General features: G+C 44.4%; 1 protein-coding gene across 1 annotated transcript in view; it reads left to right on the top strand.

Moving 5' to 3' along the window:
* Positions 1 to 2621: 2621 nt before the first annotated feature.
* Positions 2622 to 18312, top strand: part of DISP1 (dispatched RND transporter family member 1) — a 114411-nt gene continuing 98720 nt past the window's right edge. The window contains exon 1 of the mRNA XM_082251466.1: positions 2622 to 2688. The gene's annotated coding sequence lies outside the window, so the exon portion shown is untranslated. The remainder of the gene's footprint in view (positions 2689 to 18312) is intronic.

Here is an 18312-nt window from a genome sequence, read left to right as displayed (position 1 = left end):
AGGGGTGCTTAGAATGGCAGCTTTGGGGGGGGGGGGGGGGAAATGCTGTAACTGATTATTAAAGTGGAGTTTGGCTCCAAGTGGTTCTAAGGGCCAGTTCACACCACATGCAGTCCAGTGTGTTTTTTTCTGGATCAAAAACACATGGCAAGTAGGTTATATGGTTTCCAGTGACAGTTCACACCAGTGCAATCAGTTCCAGGGCTTTCCAGTTCCAGAAAAAGTAGAACATGCTTTTTTCCTGTACTGGACTGGACTGTACTGGAACGTGGTAAAACCCACCAGACCCCAGTTTAATGAAGTAAAACATCTGGAATGCACCTGGAAAGGCATAAAAAACGGCATTAACGCGCATGCAGAAATGCATCCTGAACAGATCTGCAGTGTGTTTGTGTCCTGATGTGTTCCGGATGCTTTTCTGCATGCGTGTTTTTGACATGTTCTAGTGCTATTTCTTTATGTATTATGGTGCATTTTCCCCTATTAAGGAGTTGTAAAAGCAGAAGGTTTTTTTTATCTTATTGCATTCTATGCATTAAGACAAAAAGCCTTTTGGGGGTAGCAGCCTCCCAAGAACCCTCTAATACTTACCTGAGCCCCATCTCTATCCAGCGATGTCCACGAGTCCCTTGGCCATCCGGGACTCTCCCTCTTGATTGGCAGAGACACAGCTGTGGCGCCATTGGCTCTCGCGGCTGTTAATCAAAGTCAGCCAATCAGAAGAGAGAGGGGGCAGGGCTGAATGGACATACAGAGCTGCAGCTCAGCTCAGGTGCCCCCATAGCAAGCTGCTTGCTGTGGGGGCACTCGACAGGAGGGATGGGCCAGGAGCAGCAAAATGGGACCCGAGAAGAGGAGGATCCTCTTTGCAAAACCAACTGCACAGAGGAGGGAAGTATAACATGTTTGTTATTTAAATAATCACTTTAAGGACATGTGTTCCAGTGTGTTTGTTGATGTGCTTTACTGCATTCCGGTACAGTTCAATGCAGAAAAAAATGCAGCATGTTCTACTTTTTTTTTTTTTTTTTTTTCTGGAACGCACTGGCGTGAACTATGCCAGTGAAAACAATGTAACCTTCTATCCATGCATTTTTGATGCAGAGAAAAACTGCACTGGACTGCATGTGGTGTGAACTTGCCCTAAGGCAGGCTTTTTACGTTAACCACTACCCGTCTGCGCTATAGTTGAAAGATGGCTATAGCGCAGACCTTAATTGCCAGAAGGGCGTCCATGTACGTCATCCTGTGCATGAGCTGCCTGCGTGCTCCGCGGCTCGCTGTGTGATCAGCGACTCCATGAGATCCCAGCCCCTTACCACATGATCAGCTGATCACGTGATGTAAACAGCAGCTGAATAGTGTTTTTTTTTTTTTTTTTCTCGCACTGTCAGCCTATTAGTGCCCATCAGTGCCACCTATCAGTGCCCATCAGTGCAGCCTCATTAGCCCACATCAATAAAGGAGAAAAATTACCGGTTTGCAAAATTTTATAACAAACTATGAAAACTTTTTTTTTTTCCATAAGTCCCTCCGCAGTCCGGGACTTTCCCTCCTGATTGGCTGATACACAGCGCCATTGGCTCCCGTGGCTGTCAAAGTCAACCAATCAGGAGAGAGGGGGGGCGGGGCAAGACAGCAGCTCCGTGTCTGAATGGACACACAGAGCTGCAGCTCGGCTCGGGTGCCCCCATAGCAAGCTGCTTGCTGTGGGGGACTCGACAGGAGGGAGGGGCCAGGAGCAACAACGAGGAACCCGAGAAGAGAAGGATCCGGGCTGCTCTGTGCAAAAGCAACTGCACAGAGGAGGTAAGTATTTAAGTATGTTTGTTATTTAAAAAAAAAAAAAAAAAAGACTTTACAATCACTTTAGGGCTCTTTCACACGGGCGCTCCGTATGTCCGCAAATCATCCTATTTTTTTGCGGATGATTTGCGGACATAATGTAAGTGAATGGCATTGTGGATGTCAGCGGAATACCATCCGCTGACATCTGATTTTCTTCCTTTCAGTTCTGTTCCGTTTTTTTGGAACGGAACAGAACCCTATTTTTCCTCCGTTCAAAAAACTGAAAGGAAGCAAAATCGGATGTCAGCGGTGTCATCCGCTGACTTCCACAATGCCCATAGACTTACATTATGTCCGTATATCATCCACAAATGGAGGGGATGATATGCGGACATACTTAGCGGATGTGTCATCCGCTCCGTGAAAAAAAAAAAAGGACAGGAACCGAGCCAAAAAACTGATCGCCCGTGTGAAAGAGCCCTAAAAAAGAAAAAAAAAAAAGTTTTGCCTTTAGTTATACTTTAACACTGACAGAGGTGCTTACAATGATTGGCTTTTATTTATTCATACAAAATCTTTATCCCATTAGGAAAAAACTGTTTGCTGTAACTGCTTATAAAGTGTTTGCTGGAGTTTGGCTTTAATTTTTTAATACATTTATTTATTTTTTTTTTTTTTAGTTTTTCATGAAATAGAAGCAGAATGTGCTCTGGGCTGTCTTCCTGGCGGTGCCATGACAGGTCGCTGGTTGCACCATGTAAGAGAGGATGGTACCCCCGGCCTCACTGTAAAATCTCTCCTCTTTGTTCCCCAGGAGCCTGCGCTGTCTAATGTTGGAGCGATCTCTTCTGCAGATTCCTGACCTCCTAGATGAAAATACACTCAGCGCATTCCTCACAGGTATGTTGTTCTGCTCTCTTCTGATAGAGCGCCCCCTATCTGGGCTGTGTGCACAAACTGGCTGCTTTAACCCTCTCATGACCAGTGTTAATTTTGTCGACTAAACAAACAATATTTTAAACAACTAAAACTAAAATGGCATTTTAGTCAAGACTATGACTAAAACGAAATCGAAATGTGGCGTCCAAACCGAACAATGCACTACTACATACTACTACAATAGGTAGGGGGCATCTACTAAACTGCTGAAAGGACAAAAAAATAGGAAAAATGCTTATTTTTTTTTTTTTTTCCTTAATAATTATGTTGGTAAAATATTCAGGTAGTATGTGCAATGACATTACAACACACTACAATAGAGTTGACAGTTTTTTTTTTTTTTTTAGTAAAAGCAGCACACAGTAAAACACTGGCTAGGCACCCATTTAACCCTTTGATCGCCCTAGATGTTTAACCCCTTCCCAGCCAGTGTCATTAGTACAGTGACAATGCATATTTTTAGCACTGGTTCCTACAGAGTGTCAGTTGGTGTCCAAAAAAATATAAATAAATAGAAATTCCAGTATACATCCCATATTTTGTAGAGGCTAAAACTTTTTTTACGCAAACCAATATACGCTGCTTGGGATATTTTTTATTTTTATTTTTTTTAAATATGTAGCAGAAAACATATTGGCATACATTTTTTTAAGACCTAGATTTTTTTGGGGATGTGTTTTAGGCTGGGTTCACACTGATGCGGGTTTCCCCGCATCCAATTCTCTTGACAGGAGACTCTGACCAGCTATCAATGGAGCCGGTTCACAAATCTCTGGGCCGTAGAGCGCATTGCGCAAGGGTCCTGTGCTTTTTTGGCTCTGTTTCAGGTCCAAATTCAGGCAAAAATTTGGGCCTGATTCATCCCTGAAACGGAGAACAGAGATGCACCGAACCCCTGCTGTGAGCCGCATCCACACACAGTGTGAACTCAGCCTCATAGCAGAGTAAAAAAAATTATTTTCTATCTAAAAGGATACAAATTTTATTTGGGTAAAGCGTTGCACGACCGTGCAATGGTCAATTAAAGTAAAGCTGTGCCGTATCACAAAAAATGGCCTGGTCATGAAAGGGGGTAAATGCTAAAGTAACGATTTACAATTGAACTAAACTCATTCGATTTTAGTTGGCTAAATAAAACCAGATGACTAATGGCATTAAAGTCAAAAGACTATGACTAAATCAAAATTTGATTTAAAATTGAACACTGCTAATGACTGCAGTGCTCTGTGAATGGGTGGACGGGAAGATTACTGTGAGTTATGTTCCCACACATTGCAGAAAAAGGGTCGGTCGCCTAATATTTCAGTTACAGCTGGAGATCGGTAAGCTAAGGGTCCTTTCACTCAGGCGCATTGCGGTAACGCACACCGTTAGTTAATTGCATTTATGCTTATTTTGATTGGGCAGCACTGCACTAAAGATGCTGTATGCCACATTTTAGGCTTTGTTCACACTGCTCCAACACGAAACTAGTATGACTACCGATCTGACTTTGCCGTGCAACTTCAGTCCAATTTATTTATTTTTGCAACTCTATGGCATTGATGGCGTATCAAAATTGGACTAAAGTAGTGCAGGAACCTTTTTCAAAGTCAAACCGACTTGTGTCGGATCAGTTAAGATGGCTCTCATAGGGAAACCTTGATTTACACATGTCATGCAACATGTCAAAGTTGGAGCGTATGCCGGAGCGTATGCCGCACCAGTGTGAAAAGGGCCTAACCACAACACATTAATTGTTCACATCTGTGCCTTGTGTGAATAAGCGTTTTTTTTTTTTTTTGTAACTTACAGTAAAATACATGTTTTTACAGTGCGTTATCACAGCACACTAGTGTGAATGGGCCCATGGTCTCTAGATGGCTTTAGTCTTTAGGGCTGAATCACACTGGTGTGTTGCATTAATGCACTGAAACATGCACTTTACCCTGCATTACCGCAAAGGCATAACATCACGTGTTTTGCATTGCTACCATTCATTTTGAGTAGTACCCCAATGTAGTAAAACAACGCACTGCAGCGCACATGTGCTGTAATGCACCACAGTACACAGATGTGATTAATCTGCATGTTATGTTAAGAAAAAAAGTGTCATGCAACATTGGTGTGTTGCAGCTTGTTCACGATAAATGGGATTCTTAATGCAGTGCACGTAAAATACTCAGTACCCCCATTTAATGAGGGTCTCCACACAGCACAACTGTGTAAAAGGGTCCTTAGTGTTGCCTTGTTCTTACCTCTGCTCCATTCCATCCTGTTGCATTCTGTATGATATAGAATAGATTCAGCAGGTTAAATGGGTATTTGTCCCTAAAGTTGTCTGTACCTGCCTTGCTTTAGGGTGTATATAAACCTTATCAATTAACTTCTCTGATTTTCTTTGTTATAGCCTGTTTAAATATAGCATTTTTTGTCATGATGTATTCATTTAAAAAGGAAAAGAAAAAGAAAAAAACCTGTTGATCCTGCCAGAAATCCAGTGAGTTGATAACTTCCTGTATTGACATTTAGCATTGTTCATTGTTCTCTCTGAGAACTGCAGAACTCCAACCCCCTCCCGATGTTATGGAGAGGAAGAAGTATTCCGTTGTCCTAACCTATTTCCCATTCTAGTATCACAGTGCTGCTGCTGCTCCATAGATAAGGTAAAGTGAGTGAGCGTTGTCACACTAGGACTGGAAGTGTTACTGGCAGGATCACCAGGTAAATATAAATGAGAGGGCCTGAAAAAAGGAAAGCTCATACAGTCACCTTATCGTAGGTCTCTTAAGCGGAAATATTTGTTTTTTTTTTTTTTGTTCTTTGGTTTAGAAGAGAAGTATGAGGTTAGATGTTTTCCCCCATTTATTCTTACCTATGCGGATGTAGCTTAGGTCCCATGCGGCATCTGTCCCCCGGCACCTCTGAACTGAGTAATCGAACACCCCTGATCGCTCGATCCTGACCGCTCCCTGAGCAGAGAGCTGCTGACTGTCAGTCACTGCTCTTTTCTCTGCCGCCTCCTCGCTCATTGGAGCGCTGAGCTTTGGAGGGGCGGGGAGCGGCCAGCTCAGACTTAGCGGCTCACTGAGAGGCTGAGCCGGGTGTCAGTCCAGGCAGCTGGCAGATCCCAACTCCGTAGTCATGATGACGAGGAGCCTGGACTGACATCTGTGATGTCAGCAGAGAGCGGACTTCAGACCGCTCTCTGCTGAAAACGGGTCACAGGCTCGCAGAGCGAACTGCACTCCTGTGATCCATAGGATATGTACAGGTAAAGCTCATTTGCTGTACGTCTCCTTTTTTAAATTTGGGGTAAAAAATAAATATACATCCATGCTGCATTTGTCCTGTCTCAGCTCTAAGACCAAGAACTGAGGGATTACATGACTGCTTATTGCTCAGTTCTCGGTCCCAAGCAGAAAGCAATGACGGTCAGTCACTGTTCTCCATTCTGCTCCTCCAGCGCTCAGTGGAGCCCCTAGCAGGGGTGGGCACAGCTGGTTCCGGCTCTCAAATGTGTGCTAAGAGGTGAAGCCAGCTGTCTCTCAGGCTGCCAGGTGGATCCTGACCATATTGTTGGTATCCTTCCAGAGCCTAGTGCGGCTCTGCCATTTCGGCTGATAGCGGGCAATAGGCCACTATCAGCGGATTCTGGGTCACAGAAGAAAAATAAGTGCACACCTGTGACATACAAGAGAAGTAGGTCTAAAGGTTTAACCCTTTGATCGCCCCTGATGTTAACCCCCCCCCCCTCCCTGCCAGTGTCATTAGTACAGTACCAGTGTGTGTTTTTAGCACTGATTACTGTAATATCACTGGTCCCCAAATATTGCCAGGTGTCCGATTTGTCCGCTTCAATGTCGCAGTCCCACTAAAAATCGCTGATTGTTGCCATAAAAATGTCCCATAGTTTGTAGACGCAATAACTTTTGTGCAAACCAATCAATATACCCTTATTGGGATTTTTTTACCAAAAATATCTAGCAGAATACATATTGGCCTAAATAGATTGAGAAATGTTAGGTTTTTTTTTTATTTCTTTTTTTTGGATATGTTTTATAGCAGAAAGAAAAAATGTATTTATTTATTTTGGTATTTTTTGCTGTTAGGTACAGCATCGCAATATTCAGTTAAAGTTACGCTGTGCCGTATCGCTAAAAATGGCTTAGTCATTAAGGGAGTAAAACCTTCCAGGGCAGAAGGGGTTAAACAATTAGTCTCAGTAGATGAAGGTTTCTCCCAAGCACGTTCACTTACTGTTGACTGACTCATTACCTATGCTGGAAGTGGAAGCTTTGTTTGATGTTAAGCGTACAATATATATATTCTAAACAAACACTTTGGCGCTATAACAGGAACGGTTGTGCATTCCAGAGGCGGTTTCCTTCCCTGCAGGTGGATGACAAATGTGTGTTTTATGTTACACTGAGCGTAATATAAGCGGAGCCGGGCCTGTGCGTGTATGTGCAGACAGACTGACTACATTAGGGGTCTCCCCAGCATGTCGGAGGACAGACACGGAAAATAAAAATCTTGTCCGCGGTACACGCAGCTGGGCGCCAAACCACAGCGTCCTCTGTGCTGTTACAACTGCTTGCGGTACTACACCAGGGCTCTCTTAGCAAGATGGGTGAGGGCAGAATTGTTTCATGCTCTATTTTATTGAAGGTTTTTCTGTCTGGTGTAAACATGGAGAGAAGGATATTGTACACTACCGTGGGGTGGTACCACCAGTGCATATACCGTGATAATCTGTGCCACATCCCATCATTGAGGTTAGATAGAAACTAGAGCAACATGGACATTTTTAGGCACCAATAGTAAAATCACAATATTCTACAAAAGACAAGTAAAAGTACATCCTAGCCCATGAAGGGAACCCAAGGTAGCCGCCTCCAGGCACACCGCTGCATTAGTCCGCGAGAGCGTAAACCACCTCTGGACCGTTGCAAGGACAGCTGCCCAGGAATATGTAAAAAGGGAAAGATTGTTGACTTGGCCCAATTCATACATATACCCAAGAATCTTCCGCATTCATTACACATGAATGCCCTTTCTTAATCTACTCTGCAACACCTGACTGCCTCCCTGATGAACTCTACAGATGTCCACAGGACTACCTGCTGTGCCTTTTTTTCCTTTTTTAATGTGTGTGCATTTTAACTTTTTATATGTGCTGTTAATAAAGTCTACACTACGTGATGAAAAGCCTAATGGGATGCTAAGCACCTAAAAACCGTGTGGCTTAAACTCTGCGGCTGAAGGCCTGTGAACGTCCCTCCAAATTGAGTTCAGATCTTTCCAGTGAGGGGTACTGTTAATACTACATTATGCAAAGACTTTGTACATAATTGTGTACCGCCAACGTTGTGGTAACAGTTTGGGGCAGGTTCTTTTCTGTTCCAGCATTACTGTTTCCTGTGTACATCTGTGTCAGCTCCATTAGTGCTGGGTCACACTTATGCGATGCGGGAAGGCTGCAAATTCGCAGCCTGTTCCCGCATCGCAAACGCACCCTTGGCAGTTCACACTGCCATATGCGATACGCTGGGGGTGTCAATGAAATGTTAATGACACCCCAGTTTGATCGCATATCGCAGTGCGATCTTTACAGTTCGCACAGGATCAGATTGCTCAAGTGTGAACCACTGTGCGATCCGATCCTGATGTGGCTGAAAAAAAGGGTCATGTGTGACTTTTGTGCGGGTGCAGTGCGAATTTAGCCATACAAAGTTTATCGCTGAATTCGCACAGCCGATCGCATGTAATGAAGGAGCAGTGCGCTCCGATATTACATGCGATCGCCGCAGCCGCAAGAGTGTGAACCGGCACTAAAGACCTAGACTTGAGAGTCCTGCACAGAGCCCTGACCTCAATCCTATTGAACACCTTTTGGGATCAGTTGGAACACTGATTGAAAGCCAAGTCAATATTAGTACCTGAGCTCACAAATGGTCTTTAGTTAAATTGGCACAAATTCCCACAGACACACTCCTAAATCTGGTGGAAAGCTGTTCCAGAACAATGGAGGCTCTTCTAGCCACAGAAAGGATCAATTCCATATCAATGGCCTTACTTTTGGATCAGGTTGTCCAGCAAGGTCATATAGGTATGATGTTGAGGTGTCTGTAAACTTTTAGCTGTATATAGGGGGGGCGGGCTAGGTGAGTAGAATAGGGGGTTGGCATTAAGACAGTGATTAAGGCGGTGATCTGTTCCTGCCCAGGGCTCTGAATGTTCTCCAATGCCTTTTAAGCATCTTCAGCACCACCCAGCATGCATTGAAGCCTGTGTGTGAATTCTCGTTTCAACCCACACACACTTTTTGCTCCTGGCCACGGAAGTTAGAAATGTCCGCTAAGCACCCCATCTTGATGCCTGTGTGAACAGCATTTGAATAAAATGGTTTTTATATCGGTCTTTCTGGCTGTATCTCTATGTGGAATTTTCTGGTTTTTAGTTTTCCCACGCAATTCTCATCCCCCCTCTCTCCTCGTTAAACGCTCCATCATCTGGTTTGTGTCTTTCCTGACTCTTCTGCAGGATGGGCAGAGATTTCCTGATCTCATGGGAAGCAATCTCCGAGACTCGGATGAGGGGAAGCTAGAGCTATTTCTTCTTATGCTAGATAAGGGGTGGGGGGTGGTGACTCCCATTTCAAAACAGATCACCCGAGGCCAGATCTTAGAGAGGCTGGGTGACATGGTTTTCTCCGCAGCCAACAGACCCCTGCCTTCCCTATGGTATTGCCCACAATAATTCCTAAAGGTTCAAAGTTACAAGATCATTATTGCACAGCATTTGTATGAGTGTTGACATAAGTAGGTGAGTTATAGATCAACAGACAGAGTATACATGATATCTCATACACTGAGCACAATCGTATCTTGACAGGTATGTGTAAGTAGTAGTATAGGGGAAAAGAAGAAAGCGTTTGCTTTTCTTTAAAAAAAAAAAAAAAAAATTATGCACACGCAAGTTGGTCAAAAGATAAAATACAGAGCACACATTTCAGTTTTATAAATAATTACCATTGCCTCCCTTGAATACCAACAGACATAATTTCACTTCTATCTCGTGAATTCAGGTGGTACATCTTGGGATGCATAACCACACAAACCATATCATATTAAAGGGTAATTCCACTTTTTTGCAAAAATATTATTTATGCCTCCCATATTGCAAAAAGGGAAAATGTTAGTTTATTTTTTGCATTTGAGCCTTCAAAGCATTGCAGCTGTGATCAGCAGATCAGACTTTTTTTTTTCTTTAGCCCCTGGCCTGTACAATCAACTGCCGGACTGGGCGACGCACTGGATATCCTAGATCCTTACGGTCTTCTCAGTCTGGCCAACGCCTGTCGACTGAGGTAGTCTGCCTGCCAATTTTCCACCTCTGAAATTTGCACGGCAGAGAGGGCTGGAACCTATTATTCTGCCCACCATCGAATGCTGGCTACTTCTCTGGCCGCGAGGGCACTTTTGGTGCCCCCTTGATTGACATATGCCACAGCCTTGGCATTGTCCAATTGAATGTTTACCTTATCCTTACCTGGCAGCCATTCAGACGATCCAGCCACAGGGACAGGCAAAGCCTGATCGCCCAAATCTCCAGAATTTTGATTGGCAGACTGGACTCCTCCCAAATCCAAACCCCTTGAGCCGAATCTGTGCCCAAGACACCTCCCCACCTGCACAGGCTGGCGTCCGTGGAAACCACTGGCCAGTACAGGGGGAAAAAGGACTTCCCCTGTCGAAGCGCCAGGGAACGGAGCCACCAAATCAAGAATCCTCTCGCTCCCCGGCTCAACAGGATCAGATTGTCCAGAGGTTAGGGATTCTTGTCCCTTTTGGCAAGAATCTCCTTTTGCAGAGGCTTGGTATGGAACTGAGCAAACGGAACTGCCTTGAAGGTGGAGACCATCAAGCCCAGCACCTGCATGCAAGTCCTGAGAGACGACCGATAGTTGGTCAACAGGAGCCGAATTGCATGCTGCAACTTCAGCAGTTTTGCCTCTGGAAACACCCTTGCTGAGGCTGAATCCAAAGTCAGGCCCAGGTAGTCCCAGGTTGTTGGACGGAGTCAGCCCTGATTTTCTGAAAATTCAGTTTCCAGCTGAACTCTTGCAGAGTTCGCACAGTGATGTCTGTCTCCGTCTGTCTTTTAACGCTTCTCTCCCACGGCGAACAAAAAGCTGGAGCCCGACATATATTGGGTTATGAAGGGAAGTGTCCTTGATATCGATAGAGGCCAGAAAATCCCCTTAATGAAGGGATGCCACCACCGTGCGAATGGACTCCATCTGAAATTTCTGAACCCGCACGAAGCGATTCAGGGCCTTGAGGTCCAAGATTGGGCGGACCTCGCCTTCCTTCCTGGGAACCGTTAATAGATTTGATTAAAATCCCTGAAAACGTTCCCACTCTGGAACCAGCACAATTACTCCCTGTGATAGCAGATACTTTACCGCCCCATAAAGGCCCTGCAGCCAATCCCAGGGACAGGCGCAAGTTGAAAGGGAAGAACATCCTAAAGAAATTGCTTTACATTCCCTGAATGTGGTTCAGGCAATCGGGGTGCACCTGGCAGCGACTTAGTTGATTCGTAAATCGGATTCCTTGTTTGTCCTTGCAGATGGATCTTGTAAGGGGCAGGCTGCATCTGCGGCGAACATTTACAGATGGATCAGGCAGAAGGTGGGGCAGGCCTATTCCATTAGGGCTCAGGTTCCTCCTTTCCTGTTAAGGCGCATTCTACAAGGGCGCTTGGTGCCTCCAGGGCCTTCTGTCATCAGGCGTCAGTGGTCCAGGTGTACGGCCACATGGTCGTCTGTGCATACATTCACAAGGTTTTACAAGGTGGATGTACTCTCATCTGCGAATGCTGCATTCGGCCGCAAAGTTTTGCAGGTTGCCGTTGCAGAGGCTCCTACCTCTTGAAGGTATATTTGTTTTCCTGGTTGGTGAGCTCCAGTTGTTCCTGGTTGAGCTCCTAGTTTACCTGGTTGGCTATGTTTAGCCTCTTTTGGGAATTATATCCACTGCCGTGTTTTCCCACCCCCTCATGTTGACACTGCTTTAGGACGTCCCAAGGTTCAAAGAAGATATGGAGCTGTGTCCGTCAATGAACAAAAGGCAACTGGATTTTTGTCTTACCGTAAAATCCTTTTCTCTGATGTTCATTGATGGACACAGCACCCACCCCCCTGAGTTGGGTTATGTATTCTTCTGACACTACTTCTTACAAAACTGAAGTCCTATAGTAGGAAGTATACCCCCTAGGACTGCCCTAGGGGCATAGTCTAATTTGTTTCCGCCTAGTCCTTCTACTATGGAAAGCAGCATAACCCAGGGGTCAAAGAAGATATGGAGCTGTGTCCGTCAATGAACATCAGAGAAAAGGATTTTACAGTAAGACAAAAATCCCAGTTTTTTTTTTTTTTTTTTGCTATAAAATAAATCCAATAAAAATCTAACTTCATAAATTTAGACCATAATATATTCTATTATGTCTTTTGGTAAAAAAAAAAAAAAAAAATCCCAGTAAGTGTATATTGATTGCTTTAGCTATATATATAGAGAGATGGATATAGATAGATATATAGATCAATCCATTTTTTTCCCCCTTCTTGTAATGGTAGAGATCCTTGACTTCTAGTGGGCCTGTGGTAGTGTGGTGGGCAATCTGACATTTAACGGACGCTGGGCAGGAACTGACACTGACATTACCAGTGACACAAATACAGTGATAATACTGTACACTGTCACTATACTAATGACACTGGCTGGGAAGGGGGTTAACATCTAGGGGCAATCAAGGGGTTAGGTGTGTGCCTAACAAGTGTGATTTGTGCTGCTTTTTACTAAAAATCTATTTATTCCTTCTCCCTGCATTCCCTCTGTGCAGAGCCCTGTGTTGTTAGTCAACACAGGGCTCTGGGCTGTGTTGCTGTGTTTGGACACAGCTGATCAGCAGGTCTCAGCCATGAATCATTGACTGGGACCTGCTGGACACAAAGGGGGGGTTTCTTAGAGAAGCCTGTGAATGCAATTGCAGAAAAATATTTCCGTGAATATTTCTGGTTTAATTGCAAGTGTAGCTGGTGTTTTGTACATTCTTTAGAAATAGATCACCCATTAGTCAATAACTGATAAGGACAGAAAAGTATCTGCCTGGTAAACAACATTCACTCATGATTAGTGTATTTCTTAACCACTTAAGCCCCGGAAGATTTTACCCCCTTCCTGACCAGGGCCTATTTTGCGATTCGGCACTGTGTGAGTTTAACGGACAATTGCGCGGTCGTGCGACGCTGTACCTAAACGAATTTGACGTCCTTTTTTTTCCCACAAACGGAGCTTTCTTTTGGTGGTATTTGATCACCTGTGCGATTTTTTGACTATGCACTATAAACAAAAAAAGAGCGACAATTTTACAAAAATAACAATATTTTTCACTTTTTTTTTTTATATGAAATTCCCCCCCAAAAAAATGTAAAAATCAAAATTTTTTTAACATTTTCTGCCAATTTGTTTTATGCTACATATGTTTGGTACAAAAAAAATCGCAAAAAGCGTATTTTGATTGGTTTGCGCAAAAGTTATCGCGTTTACTAACAAAGGGAAAGATTTTTGTAATTTTTGGTGTTTTTTTTTTTTACGCGTAATGGCGGCGATCTGCGTTTTTTTTTTTTTTTGTGACATTGCGGCGGACAGATCGGACCCTTGACTGACATTTTTGACACTTTTGGGGTTACCAGTGACATTTCTACAGTAATCAGTGCTATACATATGCACTGTTACTGTAAAATTACATTGGCAGTGAAGGGGTTAACTTTTTTTTGAGAGGGAGGGGTTGTGTGTGTCCCTAGATTCTAACTGTGATTGGCTGTGGCTTGAGGTGTATGAACAGTGATCAATGGTCCTACATAGTAGAACTGTATGATCACCATTCATACACAGGGGAGAATGACAGGCGGCTTGTTTACATTAGCCGCCTGCCTTTCTCCCTCTGCACCGACGATCGGGTCCACCGGTCACACGCGCGGGAGCGCGCCTCCGGGGGCGCGCGCTCGCTCCCTAGACCCTCACAGGCTAGCGACGTAGTACTACGTCGCTCTGCCTTTGAGGGGCTGACCGCCGCAGTAAATAGTCGTGCGGCGGTCGGCAAGTGGTTAAATAAATAACATTGGTTTTATCAAGCAATGGTTTCAAGAGACCCTATGAAGACAATCAGGCAATTGGTTAGTATTCGCTATGTTTCTTATGTACTGTAAACTACTGCCACATGTTAGCAATTGTTCCTGTTACAGAAATCATTATATCAAACTTTGCTAGATGCTTGGAGATGCTTTTCAGAACAGTTTGATTTTGTCATCTGCCTAAACCAAGGGACAAGATGGAGACTTGTTTTCACAATTATTTTTTTGTATATTTTCAAAATTCTACTTTTATTACAATAGTTGATGCTTAAAACAAACTTCCAGCAGAGGTGAGTTAGTCAACAGTAAGTGGATACAAACATGCGTGGGGCAACAATAGATCTATACTGAGGGTGGGCAATTATTTCCCCAGAGGGGCCACACAGGAAACTGGAACTGCTGTGGAGGGCTGACTTTAGTTTGCTCAATATCAAATGTTATAAGGTTTAAACATTTTTTTTTTTCCCCCTTTTTAAGTGTGGGATTTTTATTTTTTTTTTTTTTTAAATCTTACTTGCCTAGGTGGATGCAGCATCTGTCCTCCCACTCCCACCCTGCTGGCTCTAACACTGGGAAACGAGAGCGATCAAACCACGCTGATTCTCAGAGGTCCCTGAGCAAAGGGCTGGTAACTGTCAAGCTTTCTCCTTCTCTACAACCCCCCCCCCCCCCCCCGTGCTCACTGGAGCGCTTCACTGTGGAGGGGGCGGCTGACTCAGGCTCTCAGCGGGAGGTTGAGACGGGTGCTGGTCCAGCCATGTGGGCAGATCCTAAGCCTAGATCAGCTTTGTGATGTCAGCCGACAGCAGGCTTCAGCCCGGTGTCTGATGAAGACTGGTCGAAGGAGTGCAGAGCGAACTGTACTCCTGTGATCCATAGATGCACAGCCAAAGGAGCTTTGGCTGTACTTTTCCTTTTACAGTGATAGGGCTCTTTCACACGGTCCGCCTCCGTAGGCGGATCCGTGCTGCTCAGCGGGGATCGATCCGCGATCCCCGCTGAGCCGGCGGATGACAGCTCCGTCTCCGCTTGCAGTGCGGAGAGGGAGCTGTCACAGCCCCCGCTGCTCTCTATGGGGAATCGGATGAGAGCGGACCGCCTGTCTGCTCTCATCTGATCCCCAGGATGGATAGAAAATAGGGTTTCCATCCGTCCGGATTTCACTGACAGGATCGGATGCGGATGGCAGCGGGTGTCAGCGGACATGTCACCGCTGACATCCGCTGCTCCATAGGGCTGAATGGGGCATCCGATCAGATACGCCTAAAAAAACTGACAGGCGGATCTGATCGGACCGCCTGTTTGAAAGAGCCCTTAGTGTAATTTTTATCTTTAAAATAACAAACCTGCTATACTTGCCTGCTCTGTGCAGTGGTTATACACAGTGCAATTCCGATTCTCCTCTTCTTGGATCCCCCACTGGTGCTTCTGGCTAAAAATGTGTCCCCAGTGGAGGATTTCCCCTCCATTTCTGTCCTAGTGATGCCTGAAAACCTTGACTTTGCTACCCCTACCTTTTCCAAAGAAAGTGGTCACCAGAACAAATAGAGATTATCATCCCACAGAATGTAATAAAGTCATGACAGCCATTCTAAAGCCTAGTACATTATACTAGATCTAGAATAGAAACCGGCAGACGTTTGGCCCTTGTGTACTCAAGCCAGTCCGACAGCTGGATTCTGTCAAAGGCTCATGACCGAAAAGGCCTGCCGACTGGCTCCCGATCAGCATTCTCAGCCAATGGCTGAGAGCGCTAACCGGAGCGTTCTGACGGAGGGAGGGCATCACCCTATCAGAACGCAATAGAATAGCAGGGGAGATCGCTGTACTAACATTGCATAGTTAGTACAGGGTCTCCGACTAAAGCTGTTAGCTTACAAGGCTCAACACCTCACTATTCTATTCTTCCTGCCCGGCCTAGAGCAGAATGGCAGTGGGGGGGGGGGGGGTAGTAATAGGAATCCTTGTCTGGTTTAGACTTCTATCTAGGACTCCAAAAGAGTTTTTAATTTCCTCCCCTCACTTCCTATTTGTAAATGTTTCCAGCAGGGTAGGAAGTTGGCAATAAATCTTTTTTGGGAGCCTCAGATAGTAGTAAAAATCCAGCAGGGGCTCAAACCAAATTTGAATCAAGTTTTTTGGCTTTTATTTCAAAGAAAATCACATACTTTTAGCCACTAGATAGTGGTAATTATCACAGGTAATTCCTATATATTTTTTTTCCATCCTTAAAGTATATCCTGCTTTTCTTTAGAATGTGGTGTTCTTATTTTTTTTTGCGGCTCTCGGTGGCATTAATAAAGACTTGTAGACTAGGTTTTAATGTGTTTTCATTTTTTACCGTGTTTTTGTTCTGGATTGCTCTAAGGCAAGGAGATTAAGTTACAAGAGCAAGAAATGTGCCAGCTTTGTTCCGGATTCCATTTATCAAATGGTTGTCATAATAATAATGATAAAAAAAAAAAAAGGAGCGATGTCAATTTGTTACGGTGGGGCGAGAGCTGCTGAGACATGTCCCGTCACTGCTGTGTATTGAATCTCGGCTCTGGTCTCTCTTGTGTTTGGAATCAATCTAATAAGTGAATCCAGAATGGGCTTTTAGCTGGGGGATCTGGTTTAAAATCACTTGGTAGACTTTGGCAGGATCTTAGAATTTTATTCTGCTCAATACTTAAAGTGAAACTCCCATTTTGTTGAGATTTTGTTGAGAAGGTGAAAAAAAAAATCTCCACTTAGGATAACTATGTACATTGCATTAATTTCATACATCCCCCTGCTTGCTTTTAATTAAAATCTTTTGATTGGCCATTCCAGTGCATTGGCTGTAATTCAGAAGAATTGCTAAGTATGAAATTTTTGTCCTTATTTAATCATCTGTTTAGATCTAAACCCAGTCGCTAAGATGTCATATAAGCCTTAACATATTAATGCCATTTTGGCTGTTTTGTAACTGCGGCTTTCATTAAAATACTGCGTGGTGATCCTGCCATGAAGGTTCTTGTCCAGGCATTTCCTGTTATAGGGTGATCACGGTTTCCCATTTATGCTTTTGCGTTGTCAACCTTTCAGATGCTCCCCTGGTTGCTGTCCATTGCACAAGGGTAGACCGCTGCTGTCAAACTGAGGGAGTTGAAAGTCCATCCCAAACAACCATGATTCAACCTGGAAAGAGTACATCTAGACAGGAAGTGGTTGAAAGAGACTGAAGGAGATAGCAGCACTGAGATTGGAAGGGGGGGATTTAAAAATAATGAAGACTGAATTCTATTTAAGAAAACATGCCGATGGGCTAGAATATACATGGACATGCAGCCCGTCTAGGAATGCCCGCTCCTCCAGATTGGCGCCTGCCCATCACAACATTTTGATATTGAGGTATTTCCTCCCAAAAATCAGCCCACTGATTCATCAGGACTGAGGGCTCTTGAGAGCAGTACTGTGCAGGGTGCTGTGATGTTTTCTGGAAGCCATGTACAACACTCTGCCGTAAGTCATTATCTGCTTGCTTGCAGTGTGTGTGTGTGTGTGTGTGTGTGTGTGTGTGTGTGTGTGTGTGTGTGTGTGTGTGTATATATGTATATATTAGACATATGCCGGTTTTCGGTAATTCGATATATCGCGGTATTGCATAGCCACGGTATTGTTATTGTGGCATTTTTAAAATACAGAGTTTCTCTGCTCCTGGGTCTGACTTGTGAATTGATACATTTGGATGACTCATTCCTCACTCAGCAGTTCACTCACTCAATAGAAAACAGCTCTGGTAATATGATCCTAGAGTGAGAGACTTAGCTCCTCCCTGTAACCAATCAGATGGCTCCCACTCAGCACACACCCACATGCTTTTTCCAGGGCTCAGACACAGAAACACTGCTAATACAAGCAAGTTTCTGCAGATAGATAGAATTACAGGCAGTCCCCAACTTACGAACATCCGAGTTGCGAACGGGGCCCCCGTGACGAACGACTCCTACTTACGAACGGTGGCGGCGCCCGCGTGACGTCACTGCTGGCTTCTTCCGGCTTCTTCTCGCTCCTGTGCTGGATAGCATCCATCTTAGTGCCGGCCACAATGCACGCTGCATGTACTACATGTACTGATTGCCCCACACTGCCCAGAAGCATCCCACTGCACAGGCAGAAGCTGGTGGAACTGTCTGGAAACTGGTGAGATTACATTACTCTGTATTGGGAGCAGGACCACTGTATTGTACTTGTACTTCTAGCTATGTTGAATGTAACTATCCTTCTGGGTCTCTTTTAGCCTTTTAGTTTTGGCTAGTACAGTACTGTATGGTGTGGGGTTAGAGCCACAATGAGGTTTGTACTGCTGTCTGTATCCTTATGAATTTTTTGGCCTGGAGTTACACTTAAAAAAGTACATGTTCCGACTTGCAAACAAA

This window comes from Pelophylax lessonae, assembly GCF_965119305.1.
Source record: "Pelophylax lessonae genome assembly, chromosome: 3".
NCBI lineage: Eukaryota > Metazoa > Chordata > Amphibia > Anura > Ranidae > Pelophylax > Pelophylax lessonae.
Note: the sequence above shows the minus strand (reverse complement) of the source record. Positions and strands in the feature narration are given on the sequence as shown.